The sequence below is a fragment of the Coturnix japonica genome, chromosome 6 (genome assembly GCF_001577835.2).
Source record: "Coturnix japonica isolate 7356 chromosome 6, Coturnix japonica 2.1, whole genome shotgun sequence".
NCBI lineage: Eukaryota > Metazoa > Chordata > Aves > Galliformes > Phasianidae > Coturnix > Coturnix japonica.
The window spans coordinates 5,222,224-5,245,370 of NC_029521.1; the positions used below are offsets into that span (position 1 = coordinate 5,222,224).

The window sequence follows — 23,147 nt, forward strand, 5'->3', positions numbered from 1 at the left end:
TCTTGCCTTCCCCTCCCACAGGCTGGGTATATGGCTATGGTCACATCAGCTCATTCATTCCTCATTTCACATTTAGCCCTAGTACACAGAATATTATGCCCAATTTACCAAATAACTCAGACTACACTGAACCAATGGTCTGATCTCTCATTATTTATCACTCCATTTTTCCCCCAGATTAGGAGTTTACAGATGGCAATTATTTGCGCCATCTGAAAATTTCTATCGCAAGTTATCTTACCAGCTTTTTTTCTTCCTCAAATGACTGATTCAACCACAAAATAGCACAGAGACAAGGCACCAGCTACGTGAAACCCTGCCAGGAAAACCACTCCAAGCCCACAATTCAATGATGATTGCATTTTATCACCCTCTGTGGTCCCCACAGTCAACTCTTCTGCCATGCATTTGGTATTAGATGCTTTGTTTCTCAATCAGAACACTGTGACATTAACACCACACAGAAAAATTGTACTACACCAACATCATTACTTTTATCACGAGTAATTGGTTTTTATTTGGTTTTGTTTTCAGGATGCATTTCCTGCAAGTCTGGCATAGAAGGTCACATACTTTCTGAGCACGCATTCATCATTCAAAACCTTTGCACACCTTCCTACTTGCTCAGCCAATGGTCTTGGAAGCTTTTAAGACTGAAACTTGTTGGGTTTTATTCTGTGCACTCTACACACGTAATAAAGTTACGATCATTGTACCTTATCTACCCTCAATTTTCAATCCCATGTTTCAATTTCAGCCTGTCAGAGTAAAGTCTAATGTAGGTTTTGCTCTCGTAAAACACAGAAGAAAACTACCCACCTTAAAACACACACTTCAAGGTTCTTATTCAAAAGAAGGCTCCTACCTCGCAATGTAGAGCCATGTCAGCAGGAGCTTTGGGAGTGCTGGGCTCTGCACAGCCTGCCTTCTACCCAGGGAGCAGTCCTGAAACAGCTCAGCCCTTCCTCAAAGAACACTTTCCTTGCTTCTTTTGTGCTCCTGGCCCTGCCCATGGGGGGGACAGAAAGGTCATCTCAAACACACTGGTGCTGGCCTCTCACTAGCTGTTCAAACTAATATTTCTGATAAGTCTCCAAGTGGTGATGCCTTTCCTCACAGCAGCATTCCCACTCCTCTTTTTCATTCAGGCTTTGCAAGACAGGTCAAACCCAGGGTTTTAAATATTCTAACCACGCAACTTCACTGCCAGGTTTCAGCAGCACAGTCAGATCCGTGCTCACAAGTGAGCTATTGTAGGTCCTCCTGTCTATTTTCCAGGTTCACAGCACTGACAGGTAAATGGTAACCATTTCTCTTCTCCCTTTCATGTCTTGACTAATTTTATTCATAACGTCTTAATTTTACACTAAGTGGACACTCGTTTCTATTTCAGCCTTTATTCTGTAGGAGTTTAACACCCTCCCTTCCTCACTGTAGCAATAAGCTTTCTAACCCAGCCGCATTCACCATCTGGCCCAAAGATAACAGGCAATTGAAGCATAAAATTCCCTCTGGAGGCTAACATACTCCTTATCTTGAAGGATTTGCAGGTGTTTCATACCTCAGTTGCTAATACATCTCATGCAAGTTAGACATCACCCACAACATATATCACAACAGCCCCTTAACAACCATCCCAAAGAACAGGAAAAACACAAGCTTCGTGAACTTACATCATTCCACAAACTTCAACTTTTCAGTATTTGCACCCATAGCAGCTCCAGCTCACACTTTACTATTAGACTTGTTGCTTCACTTTTATTCAGAGTTAACTGAGAATCAGAGCATTCACAACTGAGTCATTCTCCCCAAGGTAGACAATTTCCATGCTCAGTAGAAGTAACCCCTGTCTGGAGAACTCTGCTTCAGCATGGATTCAAGATCCAAAGATCTTTGGAAGAAGATCCTCTCACTGTCCACTGGAGCCCAGTGCAAACTGAAAAACTGGGAAGTGCTGATTTCTTCATTAAAGGTTCATTTAACTCACCTCAGTAGGAGACCTATCTGAGGCTTTCACATCCTGACAGAAATAAAGGGGTAGCTCCAGCATCAATGTTACAGTGGGGTATGTGTATATAAATGCATGTCATTGATATCCTAGCTTAACTGCAAGCTCCACTGACAATGAACATTACCTAAGTCTGCCCTCACTCACATTCTGAGTCTGTACATACACCTAACGCTTGCAGTGCATCCTGATAACCTCATTTTTCTTAAACATTGGCTTGAGAAAAAGTTATTAAAGCTTTATTTTTTTTAAGGAACATAGACAGCAACCATCTAGAAATGTAACAGCAATCATGGCTCAGAGCTGAACATACAGAGAGTAAAAAGAAACTGGAGGGCTCTGATAGAAATGACAGCCCGTAGCTGAAGAAAATGCAACAGGAAAGACAAGGAAGAAAAATGGTATTTACTGCATACATAGAACCTTAATGTTTTCTCCTTACTGCAGTATATCAGGGGACTGAAGGAGGGAGATGAACTATATATGGAGAGATAAAGGCACACTTCTGATGTCACCATCACTACAAAGAGAAAACAGGACTAGTTTCACTGAAAGCAATAGAGATAGCAAAGTGAAGTCATAAAATTAGTAACATGCACAGCAGTTTTTTTGTTGTAAGCAAAAAAAAAAACCAAAGCTGTTTCTAGGCATTGATAGCAAATGTCATCTCACAGAACTTACAGGGACGTGCAGACAAAAACAATTAACTGAGCTGCTGGAGGTCAGCTCCTCTCCTTCCATGCTCTGATGCGCTCTGAGGCACCAGAGACTGGCAGACTCTGTGTCTCGGGGAACTGAAAGCAGATTTGATGAAAGGCCTGAGCATTGTTAGTAGCTGCCAACCCGACTGACAGATTGCTTCTTGGGCTGCTCAACTTCAAGCAAGAGCAGCTGGAGCAGCCGGGCTCGTGGAGCTGCCTCTCACCAGCTGCTGTGTTATGTGAGGAGCAGGGGGACAAAGCCCACCTCTACTCACTGAGGTACCACACCACTGCAGTTACCAAGCGTGATAAAAATTACATAGCTTGTACATCACGCTGCTATATGAGATCTTACTTAAGACCAATTAAAAAAAAGTGGGCAGTGAAAAACATAAGTGTTGGGATTTTCCATTTTTAATGTGTTGAGACATTCCACCCAGATCAATCAACAACGCAGATGTCAGTCAGGCTCTATAGTTCCTTGCTGTACTAAGATGCCAGTGTGTGACTAGTACTGGATTCTGAGCATTCAATTATTTTGCTCCAAACTTCATTATTAGCATTGTAAGGGAATAAATACCCATTTCCATCTGGAAGAAATACCACTCATTGTTTAGCAGAAGAGAAACATTTTTAGATACCCCATGAGCCATATCAGAACAGACTCATTTTGTTTCATCAGTGTATATCGAAATCTCATCAGGACTCTGGCACAACGTATTTAGGGCTCAGCAGGGCTTTCCTCCACAGCACCCAAACATCTTCTCAGTTTCCAATGCAAGAAAAGCAAACCAAAACACTCAAATACTACTTATAGTAGCACTACTTACACCACTTTTTTTTCTTTTTTTTTTGTGGTTTTCTCTTAATTTGGGACCTTTATTTTTCTTCCTTGAGTCAGTGACCATGTATTTAATAAAAAAATAATTTTTTTTTTGTGGGGGGGGGGGAGGGAATTAAATAAAACAGTAACTTTAATAAAAACAAATCAGCATTAACATTTAGTGAAATTTAACATGACTTCTAGAACAGCATTCTGTAACCTCACAAAGCTTACAAAGCATCCAATCAACTTTTGAAGCTGGAGAGCCATCTATGTGTTTTTCTGTGTGTCCATTGGCTTTCTTTCTTCAGGAGGGAGGCAAACAGGTGTGTTTTTATAGGGTTGACAGATCTAGTGCTTGGTGTAACAGTTGTCAATAGTGCCCATGGCAAAGGGGCTGGAAGCGGCTGATCTTTGAGGTCCCTTCCAACCCAAGCTATTCTATGATTCTATGATCAGGATGGGTATCCCTAATCTTTAACAAATTGGAACTGACTAAATGGACTGCCTCCCTTTTGCTGAACAGAGCTTGGGAAATGTTGCGTACAGACCACGGGCAGAAACTTCACGCTTCTTTTTCCAGCCTGACCTCGAGCAAAACATTTGATTTAAAACCACAAGGCAGAAAAATGTAGAAAAGAAGTTTTAAGACAGCTCCTGGTCCCAGGAAAAGCAGAGCAGGCAAAAGCCAAATACCGTTACAAATAAATAAATAAATAAGCACTCTGAAAACCCCATGAAACTCCTATCGAGGACAACTCCCCAGCCAGAACAGCTGAATGAAGTGCAGTTCACATTTTCATTTCTACTATTCCTGGACAGATTAACACTTCCAACAATGCCCCAAAGTGCCGTAAACTTACAAATGTTAATATTTTATTATCATGGGTAGAACATAAAATTGAAGGAGCAATTTTCAGAAATTAATTTAAGTGCCTGTCTCAAGATCAAGGACTTCACTTAAGTGAGACTAAAAATTGGTTTGTGGTGGCTACCTATTCCCATGTGAGAGCTGCTAACTTCCTTAAGCTTTCTCTTTGTGTGAGAGGCCATAATACATTCATTTCTGAAGCCTACATTAAACACCTGTGGCAGTTTGCTACCAGGACATGCAGTACTGACTCTGCTACTATTTCTCTAAAATTCTAGGCTTTTTTTCCTTAGAATAATGAACCCTCTTAGAATAAAGAAGACTGAGCATTAGACTAAATTAATTATAATGCGCATCTTTCGCATTCCTTAGGTTGGCAGTGCTAGTCACCCGCACTTCACATCATCACCTTTTGCTGCCAACCGAAGGTGATACTCCCGGCTCCTTCCCTTGCTATCCCATCTTCTCCTCCTTGCACTAAGGCATAGTGCAGTCTGCTAGAAGCTGTACCATCTCCAAGAGTAAGACACATACACCTCCATCTGCCTTCTTGTAGAGTAAGTTGATCAAATTTCAAGTCTAACACAGGTTGTGGAAAGGAATTCCATTGCAAGCCTCTTCAAAGCACACAGTTACATCTTTAGTGCACAAGATCCGCTTGACATATTTTAAGCCATGGTTCTTCCCCACGCTTTGCTTAGAAATTAACTAAAGATCTAGCTAAAAAGAAACAATGCTAAGAAGCAAGAGAAGCATGAGGCAAATGGTTAAGATACTCCTATTTTTGATCAATTGTTGACTTAACTACAGTTAGCAGGGTGGAGTCTCTTCATTGTCTGAACATAAGGAAGAGGTAGAAGCTTTTAGGTGAACCAATGACAGGTTTTGCTTTTAATCACTGCCAAGTCTCATCACAAACCCAAACTCAGCTGGCAGCTTTGAAAGACCAAGGAGCCAAGCAGCAGACAGCATGAGATGGAGCGTCTGAGCTGGAGCCTTTAAATAAATACGTTGGGGAATTCCACTGAAGTCATAAGGGTGCAATGCAATTTCCAGATTTTTAAGTACATGAGATTTAAGTCAGACAAAGAATACAATGGGAAAAACAAAGCATGGGAGGTTAAGTCTGCAAGAAGAGAAGAAATGTTTGTACCGTCAAAGTGCCCATTGGCTTGCAGCACCATCAGGAGGACATGATCCCTGACAAGAACATGAGGACAGCAAAGGCTGCTGTCCTCATGATACCTTCTTCACAACCTCCTAGATTTAAAATGAGTTTCTATAACAGTACCCAGTGTGGGGAGAGAAAAGAAAAAGCTCTCGGATGGAGAGGAAATTCTCCGAAGGTCACTCTGTGTCTAAACCTGCTGCTTCAAAAGAAAGCTGAAAATTTGGCCCTTTACAGGAACACCCAAAGTCTTATGATAAAGGTTCACCCACTAATGCATTCATCTCACAAGCTCCAGAGGATGCAAAAGAAAGACAACTTAATCCTATCAGTAACAAACAACAGAATGGAAAGTCATACACACCGATACATCTGCTCAAAACTTGTATTGCCAAGGAGCCTTTTAAAAACAATTAAGTGGTGTTTCCTAACGTCCAGCCTGAACCTCCCCAGCAAAATGTGACGTTATCATTTACCCTATCACTGTTACCTGGGAAAAAAGGCCAACCCCCACCTCACCACAACCTGGGCATGCTGCTGGCTCACATTCAGCCAAGCACTGATCAACACCCCCCAGGATCTGTTTCCTCTGCACAGCTTTCCAGTCACTGTGCCCCAAGCCTATAACACTGCCTGGGGTTGTTGTGACCAGAGAACAGAACTCAGTGCTTGGTCTTGTTCAACTTCATCTATTGGCCTCAGCACAGTGATCCAGCCCGTCCAGGTCTCTCTGTTGGGTCTCAAAGAATAAATAAAGAGAGAAAAGGTGATTCTGTACAGCCCAGAGAAATATCCCATCTTTCGGGATAGAAGTCTCATCTGAGGCCAGCTTGCTTTTCTGTCACCCCAGAAGGCCCACCAAAATCCTTCTAGAAGCCTGAGCTGACGGAGGGCTTGAAGGGGAGGAGGACTTCTTCTGAATGCTATTACAAAAAACCACTAAGCCTAGCTTGACTTATCTTGGTATCTTTAACCTTGAATTATAAAGGTTCTCAAAACTATCGTCTGAAGAATGTTTTATTGCAGAAGAAGACATTATTACCACGCAATATCCTGGCCACCCAGTACAATTGAGGATAGTGTCATTATTTTTGAACGTTAACCTTTCTAAATGCATTTCTAGGCAGCATCAGTGGAGACTGAAGATGAAGACACCGCTAATAAAATCTTTGAAAAATGGGGTAGAAAAAAAACTTCCCTGCTTCCATTTATTACAGTCAATTTGGATAAAGCCATATCATCAAACTGCAAGAGATTATTCTGTTTAGGAGGGTAAAGTGAAGTATTTCATTATGAAAAAACTACCAAAGTCAGTTTGTCCCCAGTTCCAGATCACTTATGTAAGTGGTATCAGGGAAAAGTCAGGGGTGCAGCCACAGTCAGATCAACAGAGGGGTGCAAGACCGTCCATGACACAGGGATGGAGAGTGAAAGGCAGTGGGGACTGAGAGCTGTAAGGTCATCTTCAGGGTTCTTTTTCTGCATGGACTTCCTGCCTTTGACAAACTGGGGACAGTGACGTGGGATAGGATGAAAATGACCAGGAGAAGTAAGAATATAGTAGGGAGCAAACTGGTGGGGCTCATTGCCAGGGCTTTAAACTAGAGCTGTTGGGGGTGTACGCTGAAAGAGTGCTTCACCTGGGAAGAACATAGGAATGACATTCACACTTGCAGAGGTGAGTTTAGGAAAGGCAACCACACGTAGAACTAAACTTGCCTGAAAATAGAAGGCTGCAGGGAGACCTCATTGTGGCCTTCCAGTATTTAAAGGGAGTTTATAAACAGGAGGGAAATCAACTTTTTACAGGGGTAGATAGCAACAGGACAAGGAGGAACAGCTTTAATCACAAGGAAGGGAGATTAAGATTAGAAGCCAGGGGGAGTTTATTACTGAGAGAATGGTAAGATGCTAGAAGATGCCCAAAGAGGTTGTGGATGCCCCATCCCTTGAAGCATTCAACACCAGGTTGGATGAGGTCCTAGTATTCAGCCTAGAAGTCAACAACCCTGCCTGTGGCAAGAGAAACAGAACTTGATGATCCTCGAGATCTCCTCCAACCCAAGCCTTGGGTTGTTTCTGACCATGATTCAACCTGTTTTTACCCTTCCCTCCAAATTCATAATGCGACCTGCATAACAAGGCAGAAGACTTCCACAAAGGTTATCACCCCTGCATTACTCAGGGGTTGTGGGGGTTGTTCATAAACAGGCTAATTTTTAAAAAGCAGTTTGAAATGCAGAAAAGAGCAAGCACTGCAAAAGTGGCTGATGCACACCCCAGTTATTTGGGCTGCTTGGTGGATAAGCAGATATAATAACACCACCCGAGTTAGGAGCTTCCATAATGGATTATCAAAGTACATTCTGCCCATGAAGCTTCATATCACATTCCAATTTGATGCTAAATAAAACACAGACACAAATTCTGTAGATAAATCTTCACCACAGGTGTAATTCATGAAATGCAACTGTGCACTGATAAGTTTATGTAGGACATTTTCCTTAAATAAGCTGCATAAGAAAGTTGACTCAAAATATTTGAACTCAAGTGTCCTTATTCCCTTCGAGGTCTTTAAAATATTTAAAATATTACAAAGGTGGAAAGATGGCATAAATTGGCCAAAAAAATGACAGACTACTCACTCAGAGCGAGACATAGGTGCTGCTAATCTTGAAAGGAAACACCACTCCACTACGTTCACACTGCTCACAAGAGGAGCCAAGAGCTACACAAGGAACAAGGCAGACAGAAGCTTCCCCTCCAGCACTCGCTGCAGGGTGTCAAGGCGGCACCACTCCTTACCCAAATAACAGATCTACATGCAAGCATCATAGCTGCTTTAGTGGCACTTATGGTCTCACATGCACCATTAAAGAAATAATTTGTGTGTTTTCTGCTCTCTCCAAGTACCACTTAGTCCCACAGATGGGTGTGCAAGCTTAACACCTTCACAGGAGAAGACAACAGCCAGGCCTGCCATTTGCCATCACCTCACTTATATTTAATACAACTGTGTTCACTATAGGAAATAGATACACTGTCTCCCATTGGTACCTCATAACTGTGCTCAATAAATGTAATAGTAGAAATAATTCCTTTAGCAAGAATGGAGAAATGCAGGCAGATTCACAGAGATTGAGGTGCTGCAATTTATTTTCCATTCAAGAAGGCTCTCACAGGTTGTAACAGACATTCAAGAACTAAATCATAGAATCATCTTGAGCTCGACACATCTCAGGTACATCTCTCCATCCCTGTTAGTACAGTGCATGGACAGAGAGCAGCACAAAACCATGACGAGCACCCCCACCCCCTCTCTATGCCAAAGAGGTATTTGGGCACAGCAAAGCATCCTCCTGACCCAGCATGCACAACCACAGCACAGCGAGGCTGCAGCACTGTGCCAGCTGCACTGCAGGGCATGATAAATGGATTATCTGTCAGAGCAAATTGGATATTAATTACCTTGAAGCTGTATGTAGAAGGCACTGTGGCAATGTGCCCAGCAGTAAAAGGAAAGGCAGTAAGATGTGGGATGCAAGGAAGCAACATGCTAGCTTCCACATTTGAGCTCTAGAAGGAGTAATCTGGAGACATTGGTAAAGAAAACCTTAATTTTATCCAGAACTGTACTTATAAGAGAAGCAGGAGACTAAAAAGAAGCTGAGAAAGCACTTAGGAACAGCTCCCAGGGGACAGCAGAACATAGTATAAAAACAACTCGTTAACTCCCCGAAAGCACTCCTCTTCTTACAGCAGCAACTGGAAGAGGGGGTTTAGAAGAGCTGATTTCATGGCAAATCAAGGAGTGCCACGAAAAGGCCAACAAGGGAAAGGCTCATTGGTCAAAGTGGGATAAAAACTGCCCTCAAAACTGATTACTAAACAGGAGGGGGGGAGAAGGAATTTTCTCAATGTCTAACAGACGAGCAGCTGATGCCACATCTCCACACTTCATGTGTTACACCAAAGTACTCAAAAAATAAAAAGGAAATAAAGAAAGAAAATCAGAGACAATGTCTGTTCACATCCAGCTCTGCCTTTGAAACAGGCTGCCCAAAGCGGCCACTCATATTCTCACATTCAGCAATATAGCTCCTTACCTCCATAATTTAGAAATCTATATCTATATATATAATTATTATTATTATTATTATATTATTATTTTACTTATCTACTTTTTAATACCAAAGAGGACAGATGGTCTAGAGAGACTGCATCATACAGTTGCTGTATCTAGACACAGCTAACCCAAGGGACAGCCCCACTTCTGGGATGCACAGAGCACATACACACTGATTTTGCTTCACACTGTATTTGAACAAGTGTGCAGCCACCTCCTTCCTCAATGGTTGGCGTTTCACTTGAAAACCTCCAGATATAATTCCTTAACATATCTCTCACAGCCTTTTACTTACAGACTCTGCCATCGTTGTGATGTCAACCTTTCCTTGACTGCATTTCTAGCAAGGATTTTTCCATCCAATACACTTCCAGAGCAAAGTCAAGAGGACAAAACAAAAGCTCATCAGCTAAAGGTGACGCATATTGGCTTGTAGAGAACTGTATTTCATGCGATTCACGTGTCGTTTTGTGCACCCCTACATAGTCTGTGCACCAGGTTTTGCATGCTCATGGCTGCCACTTCCACTCATCATATGGGCAGCTGAAAGCACGACTCAGATGTACATCACACCTTTGTTGTGGTCAAAGTCTTCCTCCAAAATTGACCACCTTCTGTTTTTCTGCAAACAACCTCAGAGCCCCCTCAGCACACCTCTTTGCTTCAAAGCAATTAACCAAGCTTCTTTCATCAGCATGACCCAAACACACTCGCACACAAAGTATTTCCATCTCAGCTACAACACATTGGTTGCTCCCACAGCTACAAAGAATGTTGGCTTCATACTACACATACCAAGCAACAGCATCACTCTCTGGTACCATGCCATCGTTTTCATTCATTGAATTATGGCAAGCCTCAGAAAATTTAATGCATACAAATTGCTAGCATTGCCATTTCTGCACTAATGCCTCTTATTAAATTTATCACCACTAGCTAATGATTCTCTGGCACCATTTACAGGTTTATTTCTCTTTTCAACAGCCTTTCAATGAAGCTGCAGAGGTTTTTTATTTCCATTACTAGACAAAAGAAAAATCTTTCCTACCACTCACAAAATTAATGCAGTTTATTGCTGGTAATTCCAACTAACACTTGTACAGAAATACAACTCCAGTTTGTTTTCTTTCCACATACGTTTCCCCCCCATCAGGTATCAAATATACTAATAGACTTGAATATTTTGGGGGGTTAATATCAGCAACAGATTCCCTCCTTCTCCCCTTCCCCACCCAATTCACAGTACAATCAGTTCATCTATTTCAATATGTTTTCCCTTGATTGAGGTCTCATCTGACCCCTGGGATCTTCATTAACCAACCCCTGCTCTTGCCTCTCCAACTGACGATATTTGATACTAACAATAAATAGTAAACTTGGACAGACAGCCTTTATCAGCAGCCCTCAAAAACAACTTACTCCATTCCTGGCCCTTTTCCTTCCCTGCTGGAGTAGCAGCAGGCGTCACTGCATGGCCTGGCCCGGCTGCCTTGGATATCTTAGAGGTCAATGGCTCAGTGTCCAAATGGAGACCAGTGACAAGCAGCATTTCTCAGGGGTCAGTACTGGGACCAGTGTTCTGTAATATCTTAAAGGATGGGATTGAGCGGACCCTCAGCACTTTGCAGATGGCCTCAAGCTGTGTAGTGCAGTCAACCCAATGGATGGGATGCCATGCTGAGGCTTAGGCTGAGCAGAGGGTCCAGGAGAAGCTCACAAAGTTCAGCAAATCCAAGTGCAAAGATGTGCACCTGGGTTGCTGCAGACCCCACCATCTATCACCATCTGGGGGTCAAAAGGACTCCCTGCGCCTGGATTTCAAGACCAGGACCCTTAGCAAAACCTTGATGCTCTGTGTCAGTTTGGGCATCATCAGACACTACAGACATCTGAACATGACCCATGTATCTGGTGTATTACCAGCTTCAAAACCAGGTCAGAAACAGCAGTATTTGGCCATTCCATGTTGATAATGCATTTGGGGGTGACTGAATGACTTTCCAATTCCTTCTGGACATCGGTTCAGAAAATCCTAACCACAAGCCACTGAAGTTCTCAAAACTCTCAGAATTTAGTGTGGTTTTATTCCCAATGAAACAAAAAGAACAATCACGCTCCAAATTCAGACCCTTTTCTCTCCCTTCTACATTATTCAAAAAGCAGGTTCAGTTTAGTGTGAGATGTAGATGTGATGAAGATGACTTTAGATCATACTTCATAATACTGCCCAAAACACTACTATTATTCTTAAAATGGAAGAAAGGCAGGCTTTATTCTGCACTGATTCTGCCTCTCTCCATTTACTGTTCTTCATGTCAATTTGAGTTGCAGAGGTTAAGCAGCCTATTGAAATGAAACTTCATCAGTGATTTTCTTTTCTTGCCCAATAACGAGAATTAAAGTACTTATTTAACTGGGGGTAAAAAGACTATCAAGTGAAATCCTTTGGTGGCAGGAAGAATCAAACACTGAGCCTGCTTCTCTCTGAAGAACTACTGTATAACTACACATACTGCATTTATGGGTTTGGACCACATTTGGTAAAGAAAATGCTTCCTAGTGAGTTGGTTCCAGCCATTAAAACATCATTATAAACATTAATGCATAACAGCTTACGCTATTAAATCTTCTCTTAAATGTAGAATTCATTTGACTACACAGCAATGGAAACAGGCACCACCAACTCTGCTATTTGAGATGCTAATGACTCATTACTGTGCTCTTTCCAGAAATTATTTCACAGCCATTTCTTCTGGGGTTTTCCCCACCTTCACACTGTCCAGAGGCGGCAGCACTAATCATTGCTGAAGCACTAATTAACTGACTCAAAATAGTCACAGCATCCCACCGACATGTTGCTCCTCAGGCCCTGCCTGCAGGGATCTCCCTCCTTACACTACAGCCTTCTAACCTTCCCCACATCGTCAGCCAAAGACATCCACCAGTCACCCCAAAGAGGGCTTGATCTTATCCCAACCCATTTCAGCACATTACCAATGCCATTTCCTACAGAACATCTGATATTCCATCTGCCCTTCCACCTTTCTGATTTTATTCATTGCCCATGTTGGCAGTCCCCTTGACATTTCTTCATTTCCTCCACTACAGATAAGACATTTTTCTTTCTGTTTGTCATGAGACAGACATCACAGACAGCTGGTGCATGAAATAGTGCTGAAGGAAGTCTGAAGTTTCAAACAAGCAGCTAGATTATTCATTGCACATTAGCAATTTCTTATCTGCTCTGAAGATATCGCATCAAAGTTTCCAACAAAAAAAATATTATCCCTTATTAGCCTTTAAGTAAAATTTTTCTCCTGTATTATCACTGTGAGTGGTTGAAAGGGAAGGAATTTTAAAAGCACCACCAAACCGCAGGTCAGGATCCTCGCTGAGCTCTTAATTGGAATAGAGTAGATCCCACAGATGATCAAACTCCACTCTCAGGGTTGGGTGCATTTTGCCACTTCTGATGCATTTCACCCTCAATAAAGGCAAAGTATTTTCACTAAGTTTCAAATTTACCCCTTTTCTTAATGTCCAGAAGGTTTTTTCTGAATGCAACCCTACCTCCTCCCTGGTTCAACCTCACTGTCTCCTAAGGTCTTGTGCAAGTCTAGTATGTCATGCACAACTGAAACCAAACATCCAGCCATGAACTAAGCCCCTGTTTGGGGAATTCCTAATGTGAGTAGAAATTCTTACCTACAGTCATCATCAAACTGCAGCTTTATCTGCATCCTGAAACGCCAATTGAAACCAACCGGTTGAGGAGAAATCAGTGATGACATAAGCCATGTCTGGCTTTCTTCCATCAGCTTCTTTCCCCTTTGTCCCCTGACCAGAAAGAAAGGTTTCTGCAGATTCTCCAGCCAAGGAGATGGACCTGAGGATGTCCTTTTCTCCAGCATAGTATGGGGATGAGTATTTCTGACAATGCAATCATTTTACATGCCTGAGCCATCCGTCTCCATGAGTCAGTCATCCACTATGGAGTGAATTCACCAGGAGACAGAACAGCTCAGAGAATTCACTGGTCACATCCTTCCTCATACCTGGGGCTTGCAGCTCCCCAGTTACATGGAAAGAACAACAGGGAAAGGAGAGCCAAGCTGCCCTAGCTCTGATCCCACACTGCATAGAAACCAACTCATACTCTAACAGCACATTTTGAGGAGTTATCTTTAGGCATCCTTGATCTGATGTATGCCTTTAAGTAGGCCATATGGCATCTTCTTCGCTAGTGCTCCCTCAAGTACTTCTCTGGCAGAAGTGCCTATAGCACAAGATTGAAAAGAAAATATTGACAAAGTGACTTTCCTGAATAAAATTGAAAGCCGGGCAAAAATAGAAACACATCTCCTGTGGTTTTTAAGACAGGGTTGAGGTAATCCAGAATCTCCTCCTTTTGTCAAGCCTGTACGTTCTCAAAGAACACACGTGCTGCTGTCCTCGTTTTGCTCTGAGCAACAACCACGTAACTGCACTGTGTCAGATTGCTGTGCATGGCTCTGCTCAAGTCTTCCTTTTGCCTCTGCTCTGAACCATTGCTATGCTGCCAGCACAACAGGAGGTTTGGGGATGCCGCTTTCATCCTTTGGCACCTCACAACAGTAACCCTGTATGTAACAGCCACCTCTCCGTTGTCATCTTTCAAGCTGCATCCGTTTCTAATTTGCCCCGTCGAGATCATCAGTAGCAGATTTGCTAACAGAGCGCTCCCCCCATTTGTTGCCATGCAAAGGAGACGCCAGATTCAGTGCTTATTTCTGCATTATCTGGACTTCACACACCTGACTTTTCCACTTCATTTGGAACACACACAGACATCCATTACTCTGGGATACGGTTTGTTGAATGAAACTCGGCCCATATGCAGCTGAATTATTTACTTACTGAATTCTGACAGCACACAGTGCTCGTTACTTGCTCTGTGTTCACGTGGCTGACAGCCTTCTGTGCCATTGCATTCACTAAGGTCCTGTTTTAATCCTCATTTTTAAGGCCACAACAGGTGACAGTGAAACAAACAGGCTCTACCTCACGCAGCTTCTGAGCTGAGCTCCTCTTTTTGGTACTTAGCAACCTTTTCTTATTTATGTAAGGCAGCAACTGCAAGGCTTTACTTTTCGGACCTGGATTAGCTATTCATTAATATGGCAGAGTCCGAGTCACTCAGCACAAAGAAGTTCTTTTTATTTCATATGTCAAACTGAGAAGAAATCACTTCCCGCATTGCAGAGGTTCTCTCAGAACAGCACCATTGGATAACCATTAAATCACAGCTAATAGAGGCTTTACAGGAAGCTTTTTTGTACATGAATGCAACACTGAAGAGTAATTGACCTCCGCTGGGTTAGCAAATTCTGCACAGGTAAGAGATGTTTTACCAAGACAGACTTGATATCTGCCAGAACATGTTTTTGCAAGGGAAAACAACAGAAATAACCTCAATAACATAGAAAAGAGAACAGGGCATTGTGGGAATCCTCGATGTGACAGCAGATGAGATGGCAGGTCAGCTCTGCAGTACTGCACCACCACAATTAAACTCCACATCACTGCAACTGTGTGGGACATGCAGTCCCTTCAGTCATCTTGCCCTAAAGATGCCTTCAGAACATCAAGCATGGATCCCTTCCATTGCCACCTCCTCCCAAAAGATGGAGACGCCCTTGGGAGCACTCTACAGCCAACAGACAACTTGAACATCTTCATTGCAACTAAGGAAACAATCTTTCTCCCCAGCTATTTTAGCCCAGCTGTGCTCTGCTGGGCCCAATGATGTAAGGAGAAATATCTTCCCAGTCAATAATCAGGCAGAAAAAACTTGCACTACCCAGTTCAGTTCAATGTCACTTACAGAGAGAGCTTTAGTAATGCAGTGCCTAACAGCTTGAAACAAGAGTAGGAGAGGACTCCAGAAAATAACTCCATGTATTATATATGATATACAATATATATCACGTTTCCTCGTTTATAAGGCATCCATCCTTCTTCCCTCAATACTTGCTTCTACTCCAGAAAATGATGTAAAACCAGAGAGAAATACCTGTTTTACAAAGGGACCAGAGTGACTGAAGCTGCCTTAGAGGAAACGAAATTGATGCCTCTGCAGCCATCAGAAACATCACACTAGTTAAAGTCGCCCAGTGCAAAGCAATTGGATTTTCCCTGCTGAGCAACTGCTTTACTGCAGACTTTCATGGATGGTACCTTCATGTGAGGAGATGCACAACAGTACATTCCTGGCAGCAGCAGAAGGGAGCACGTGGTAAGGGAGGGCTATAGACTGCCAGGATTTGTTCAGTTTTGCAATACAGCACAGTATTAGCCACATCAAGCCTATACAATGTAATTAGAAGAGTCCAAAAGCTGGAACGGAGCAGAAGGCTGCTGAAATTCTCCACAGAAATGTTCACTAGAAAAGAGTGAGAAGAACACCAGATCTCCACTAGAAGCAGCAACAACTGCCTTCCAGGTGTCAAAAACATGAGCTAGCTCCTCTGTTAGGAGGCTCTTCCATCAGTTTGCTTTCTCACACCCCCTGCAAAGGATGTACTAATTGCTGTGTAGAAAACTCAGCACTGAAATGCTATCCTTTCTTCCCAACAAGAGCATCTTGATTGACTCGAGCTGCTGTGAAAGCCTTTGGTTACTCATGTATCTGCCCATAGCATTGGACAATCCTATAGTATCTACTGGAATGAGTTTGCACCACAAGTACCTTAAATATCACGTTAATTATTGAAATAGCAATAGAAATAGAAATAGCAATAGCAAATAGTAGAGTGACTCTGACATCTTCAAGCTCTGTGATGTTACCTAAGGTCTGATTCGTCAATGATAAAGGCATCATGGCTGCTAGATTCCACCGCAAGCCAAGGCCTTGGGGAAATCACTCCTGAAGATGAAGAAAGAAGCTGGAGAAATGAATTCATTTCCCATGCAAACATTTTTCCTTTAGCAGTAAATGATGTTGTTTTGCAGAGATCTTTCACAGAGCGGGCAGAAGCCCTACTCGATAATCTTCGAGACAGCACAAAGAAGCAGCAGCTGTCTTTTCCGACACAAGGCAAAAACGCAGTAGAGATGGAATTCATCTTCTGTTATGACAGCCATAGTCTGCTTTTTGGAAGAAAAAAATGGCAAAGGAAAAAAGCCAAAAAGCAAAAGGAAAGGAATCTTCACTTTATGAGGCAAGTCACTTCCTTGCTATCCTCTGGAAAGGAGGCTGCAGGCACAATGCCTGCCTTCCATCTTGCTCTGAAACCTAGACACCTTGTACCCAACAGACAGCGTGGTACAGAGTTTTAGTTGCCTTTTTGTCATGAGCTCACAAATGCATTAAAAGCAGCTGCCTGAAGGCTTGAACAAGGCATCAAATTAGATAATGAGAAGTGAAAAATAAGATAGAGAAGATGAAGTAGGAAGGAATCGAGAGATTAAAGGATGCTTGTAAGAAGCAAATTCCCCAGTAACCAATGGTTCCACTCCCAGTGATATCTGAAGAATCATGGTGGTGATCTGACATCCCTGGTGACTGGAAAAAAGGCAACGTCACACCCATTTTTAAGAAGGGTAGGAAAGACGACACAGAGAACCCAGAGGAAAAAGGCAGGTGCCTGCCAAAGAGTTAGAGAAGCAACCAGATTAAGAAGCAGCCTATACACCCACAGGACAACAGGGAGAAACATAAGTGACCTGCAGGTTGCCAGCCTGAATGGCAGGGAAGATAGCTGCACTGTCAGCTTTGCTGGAGGAGGGAGGGTCAGGCAGTCAGCTCCATCTCCTCAATTTAATCTAGCAGAAAAGCATCTAAGGAGAAGCAAAGGTAGAGACAGATAAAACCATGGAGAACAACAGAAGTGCAAATAATCCACCTCTAGAGGTCAGCTGAAACTAGACATTATTTGTTTCACTCTCCTTGCTGTCAGAAACACTTCCAAACCTCTTTCTTTAGTGGCTCTTCCCATAGCCCAAACCCATCACCTCTTCCCTCTCCTACAAGCCAGTTCTCCCACTCCTACCCCCCCACACTGAGGATGCACTGACCAATACACCTGGTGAGGAAGTGGAACAGGAACCTGCACCATTTTTTCACGTCTGCAAGACACAGGTAGCTTTGCTGGTGTAGATGGAGAGAAACTAGCAGGTTGCCTGGATTTGAGTGCTGCCAGGCACAACTACACTCCACAGATCGAAACTGCTCAATTAGACACTATCCAGCTACATCCAGCTAAGCCATTTTATACCAAAAAACACAATGCTCACACGTTGGCCCAGGTGTGAGCACATTCATCACAAGAAGCAATGATTCACACAACAAGGATTTGTCAGCACCCAACCCTAGTTCTAGCCACAGATCTGCGCTCAAATGAATCATCACCTAAGCAACAAGAGTGAAGTGCAAGCCAGCACTACTGGGTTTTATTCCCAGCCCTGCCACTGCCTCGCAGCATGACTTCTAGCAGTCAATAAATCTAAGTGTGCTTTAATTTAATGATCTATAAAGTGGATATATTGCTCGGTTAGCTTCACTGTCACCCAGTGAAGTCAGTTAATATTCAAAAAACATTTGAATTATATCCTATTATCTGTCAATCTTAAAGTGGCCTCATTTGAGTATTTGAGCTGGAATTCTACCTAGGATATTTTCCAGAACAATAAACACTGTCCTACCTGATCACAACCAAACCCAATTTAGATTAAAAAGACTTAAATAAGGCCAAAAGTATTAAGAGGATTGTTACGAGCATCCCAACAACAGCGTGGATATGGAGCACCATCTAGCGTCTCACAAAACCCATTTCTCATTCCTGCATCCCTTCAGAACACTGCTTTTTTTCTTTCATGTTCTGTGAACAGCTATGAAAACAGATCAGAACCTGATTATTTTGGGTGTCTGGCTAATGCATAACGCGTCTTCCTTGACTCCACCTTTGTGAATGAGAATATTTTGAAGGGCAGAGTTGCTATGTTACTTGCTCTGTTTGGCAAGGAAAAATCGCTCTGAGAAGCTTTTGGTTGTTTCAGGGTTTGTTTGTTTGTTGGCAACATACTGGGGCAGTAATTCAGATGGGAACTGCCAACACCTCCACAGAAGCTGACAAAGACCCTGTGGAAGAGTCAGGACATCATCTTCCCTTGAGGGTGGCAGCTCTGTCCACAAGATGATGGCAGAAGCAGTTGGAACTGCCCAAGAAACACGTATATTCTCAACCTCCGTGGTCTGAAAAACACTGATTGATCCCTGAAAACATCAGACAGACTAACAGCAAAATACCAGTGTACCTTATCTACTGATTTACCTCATAGCCCAGCAGCACTCGAGGCAGCTCAGCCCTCTCACTCCTCATGAGATCCCCTCCACTTCAGCTCTGCTAACCCCTCTGCTGAGCTAACCAATAAACACCTTGAGAAAAGCAAGCTGAAACAGACAATGCCTGTGCCTTGAGATAAAGACAAATGTATATTATTCAGACCAAGAACAATGCTAATAAGTTCAGCACTGTTAATTTTACAAGGATTTCCAATTGACTTTTTGCTTTGCTTTAATATTAAGCTCCCTCATATAGGGCATTAAGAAAAAATTAGTGTTCAGCAGCCATCTCTGCTTCCAGCGAGATCAGACTTGCTCTCCATTACTTTAACAGGCTCTCATAAAAGCTAACAAAATGAGACCAGACAGTACCCGAGGTCTGCTGACATGACACGACGCTCTTGCACACCCTTCTTACACTGAGACAGACGCATGGAGCCCATTTGACACAAATCACATCTTCTCACAACCAGTTTCTCTTGATTTGTCACATCTTCAGTGTCAGAACGTCCATCCCTGCCCTTATCACCTCCTTACAGATTCATTGCTCTGCCAGTCACCAGCTCCTCAGCATGCTTCTCATTACGCACTGCTCTCCCCTGCATGCAGCATGGAACAGGGACACCCTGACACTTTTCAACTGAGACTCCTCCTACAGCCACTAAAGAAGTTAATTAATTGGCTGGATACAGCCAAATGGTCGACTAGTTGCTACCTTTAAGTATTTCATTAAATATTTCACTGTAGTTTTTCTTCTTTCAGGTAGAAGCAACATATAGAAGAGAACTGAAGACAGATTCCTTGATATTATTCTTTCCATTAACTGTCTGCAAGCCTAATGCTACTGGCACAAGAGATGCACTAAGGTACAGACAGCAGTAGACTGCATACCAAGATGAAATACACTGCAGAAGCAGGAGGTACTGTATCTATGTAAGTTCTTAAGGATCCATGTGAGATTGCCTGCAAGGTAACATCTTGTCATGTTTTTCCCCTCAACAAGCCTTTTTTTTCCCCTCTTTTAAGACCAAAAGCAGCCACTTCATATCCACTACCACCAGCTTTAAGTGACAAATGACACTATAGATAAGACCCGTGCTGTGACACTCCCAGGACACTAAACACTCAACAGGTCCCCAGAGGGGTTCAAATATTAAGTAAAACAACTCCTACATCTGATGCAGTGCTGTTTAGGAAACATTTTCACTGCTTAGACCCTGCTTTTGATAGACTCGGGTTTATAATAAACATCAGCTAGAGGAAAGACCAATTTCACTTGTCTCTAAAGGGCCAGCCTATAATTTTGGAGTCAATCTCTCTCTGCATTTTATGTGCAGACAGGATCCCACATTATAATCAAAAGCAGCAGTAGATATGTGTAATAGCTCAGATTTAGCTGTGTCTGTTAACTAAGTTACCTGCTAACAGCCTACAAGCATGACTGGCTCGAAACAGTTAACTAAAATAAAATGGGAAATTCTGACAATCAAATTCCAGTCTGACACAGCTCAATTATTACCCTTCAGCTTAAACTTCACGCCCAGCATCTCCCAGGCTATCTGGTGAAGGCTTGGTATAAACATGCCTTGAGGCTACTATTGGTGAGCAATGTAACGATCCCAAATTATACTTAGAAACCTCATTAATGTTTCACTACATCCTAGGCTTAATACAAGCCAGTTAGAGATTTCGTTTTCCTTAGACCACAAAACCTCCTAGGGAACCCTTCAAGTCTTGCAGTTGTGATTTATTATCATTTTATTGATTAAAGCTAAGCATTTGGTCTTTGGGAAAAAAACAATCTTCCTGTTAGCAGTCTTGCAACCATTAGGTGTGTGGGTAGAGGTGGAATAGCCAGTGCAAAGACATTCCATCCTATCCCAGCTACAGCAGGAAAAGTCCTAAATCCCTGCACTTTTAAGGACTTCTCCTTAAAGGAAGAAAATCATTCTATGTTAAGATCATGGCATATTTAAGTGAATGGCACATGAACCCTTAAGAAATAACACATAGCGTGCATTCAGTGCTGTTTATGGCATTGTTTGCCAAGTACCAGTTCAGAGGATTTTCTATAGTTCTCCCCAGCCTGTAAAGCAATACCTGCTATTTCCCTGCTTGCAGTAATGGCTTTAAAGCCACGTGTCCACCCCTAAAATGAAAACCAGCTGGATTCAGACCCTGAAGATATAACCTTACTGTCGAGTTCAAGAGACAAATCTTAATGGCCTGGGTTGAAAAGGCCCACAATGCTCATCCAGTTCCAACCTGCTGCAGGTGCCATGGCAGTTCCCTCACATTAGAGTTCCCTCAGCCCAGTAATTACTTGCTAAGGTGGCAAAAAGCTGGTCTTCTCTCCTGCTCCCACTGCTTGTTTTCCTCCCTCATCCACAGGGCAGGGAGCCACTTCCCATCCAGCCCCCAGCACAACCACCTCAGCTTGAAAACAGCAGGGGGGACTCTATCACCTCAGTGCCATTTCTCTACTGCTCCCTTCCTACCTGATATATTTTCCCTTGTTTTTCCTCTTCTCGCATTTCTCCCATTGACCTTTCTTATCCTTCTCTTAGCTAAGAAGACACTCACATTTCAAGGCACAAAAATCTGCCTAGTGAACATGAGTAGAGTCAAGAGGCAAAATTAATAGCTTTATTCTGGAAATAACACTGCTACAAAAAACTCCCAGAGCACTCAGCCCCTCAGGCTACATTTCCTAGTAATTTTTCCTCCAGTAGCTGTCAAAAAGGCTGCTCGGTGCTTTACAGGCAGTCTGTTCTGTTGTACAGAGAGACCCCAACAGTAAAATGGCTTTTAAGTCTCAAGATCCCAAAGCAGGAAAGGGTTGGTAACAAACAGCAGATGACAGCTAGATGAGCAGGTTGGGTTTCAGCACAAGAACCTGGGCTTGTTTTGACTCCTCCAAGCTCAAGGCAAACCAATACCACCTGGGCCTTAGAGCAGCAACTTCTGATGAGATACCCAGGTATCTTTTGCCTACAACGCAGACAGGTTTGGTTGTGCCCATCCATCACTGTGGAGACTCCTATCTTTTTCACTCTTATCTAGCAAGTAGCAGATCTGAAACTATAAAAACCAGCATACTTAATGACTGAGCCTTTCCTCACTTGCCTTCATTCACAGGTGCTGCAGCACAGCTGAATTAAATAGCTAGAGGTAGCCATTCATCAGACGCTTCATTAGCACAGCCCCACAGCCCTCCTGGATAATAGTTGTTTGGCTCTTTCTGCTGGACTGACTCCCAAACACTCCTTTGCTACACACTATGCCACTAACGAACCTCTTCCAAATATCTGGTGCCTCTGTTCTTCACCCTCCCTTTGCACAGCAGGTTGCTTTGCAAAATAATAATCCTTTACGTGCAGAAAGCTGCTGCCAGCTTATTAAAAAAAAGAAAGCACTGAGGAGCATCACCTTCATCACAGCCCCCACACCTTTCATGTGCATTTCAAATGCCATTTATTCCTATGACAAATGTGCCTGCAGTTCCTGGCTGAGGCCAGGGATGAACACATGCCTTTGTGCAGGTTGGCCCCATTACAAAGGAACACTAAATACACAAGAGAAGAGAGAGGTGGGAAATCAGCAGTAAAGCTTCCATCTATGCATCACTAACCTCTTTGCAGCCTCATCCCAAAACAAAATATATCCTCATAGCACAGTTCATTCCTTCCTTCCCAAGCTCCTTTCTCCCTCATCACTGTAACACATCTCATTTTCCCACTATGAGAAAAAAAACATCAGCAATAGGAAACACATCAAAGGAACAGTGAGACTACAGCATCAGCAAGGCCTCAGTAGCACTGACCACAGCTGCACAGAGCACCATGTGTCCCTGCTGCCCACAGGATCCAGTCCTACCACCACAGGCTTGAAAAGGTTCCTTTGTAGTTATTTTTCTGAGAAACCAAAATTGTGCCAATCACAAACCACAGGGGATTTCAAGTATTTAATCCTTTAAGATTCCTAATCCTATTTTGGAAGAGAAAAATCCAACTACTGACCTTCCAGGGATGGATTTAAAACTATCTTCAAGATCTGAGTAAACAATGTGTTGCTTCATACCCTCCATATATTTGTATTACCGTATACAGAAAAAAGAGCTAAACTCAC

General features: G+C 42.8%; 1 long non-coding RNA gene across 1 annotated transcript in view; it reads right to left on the reverse strand.

The window, feature by feature from the left end:
* LOC107315642 overlaps positions 1-23,147 on the reverse strand; it is an 88,391-nt gene that overhangs the window by 64,604 nt on the left and 640 nt on the right. The window lies entirely within an intron of this gene.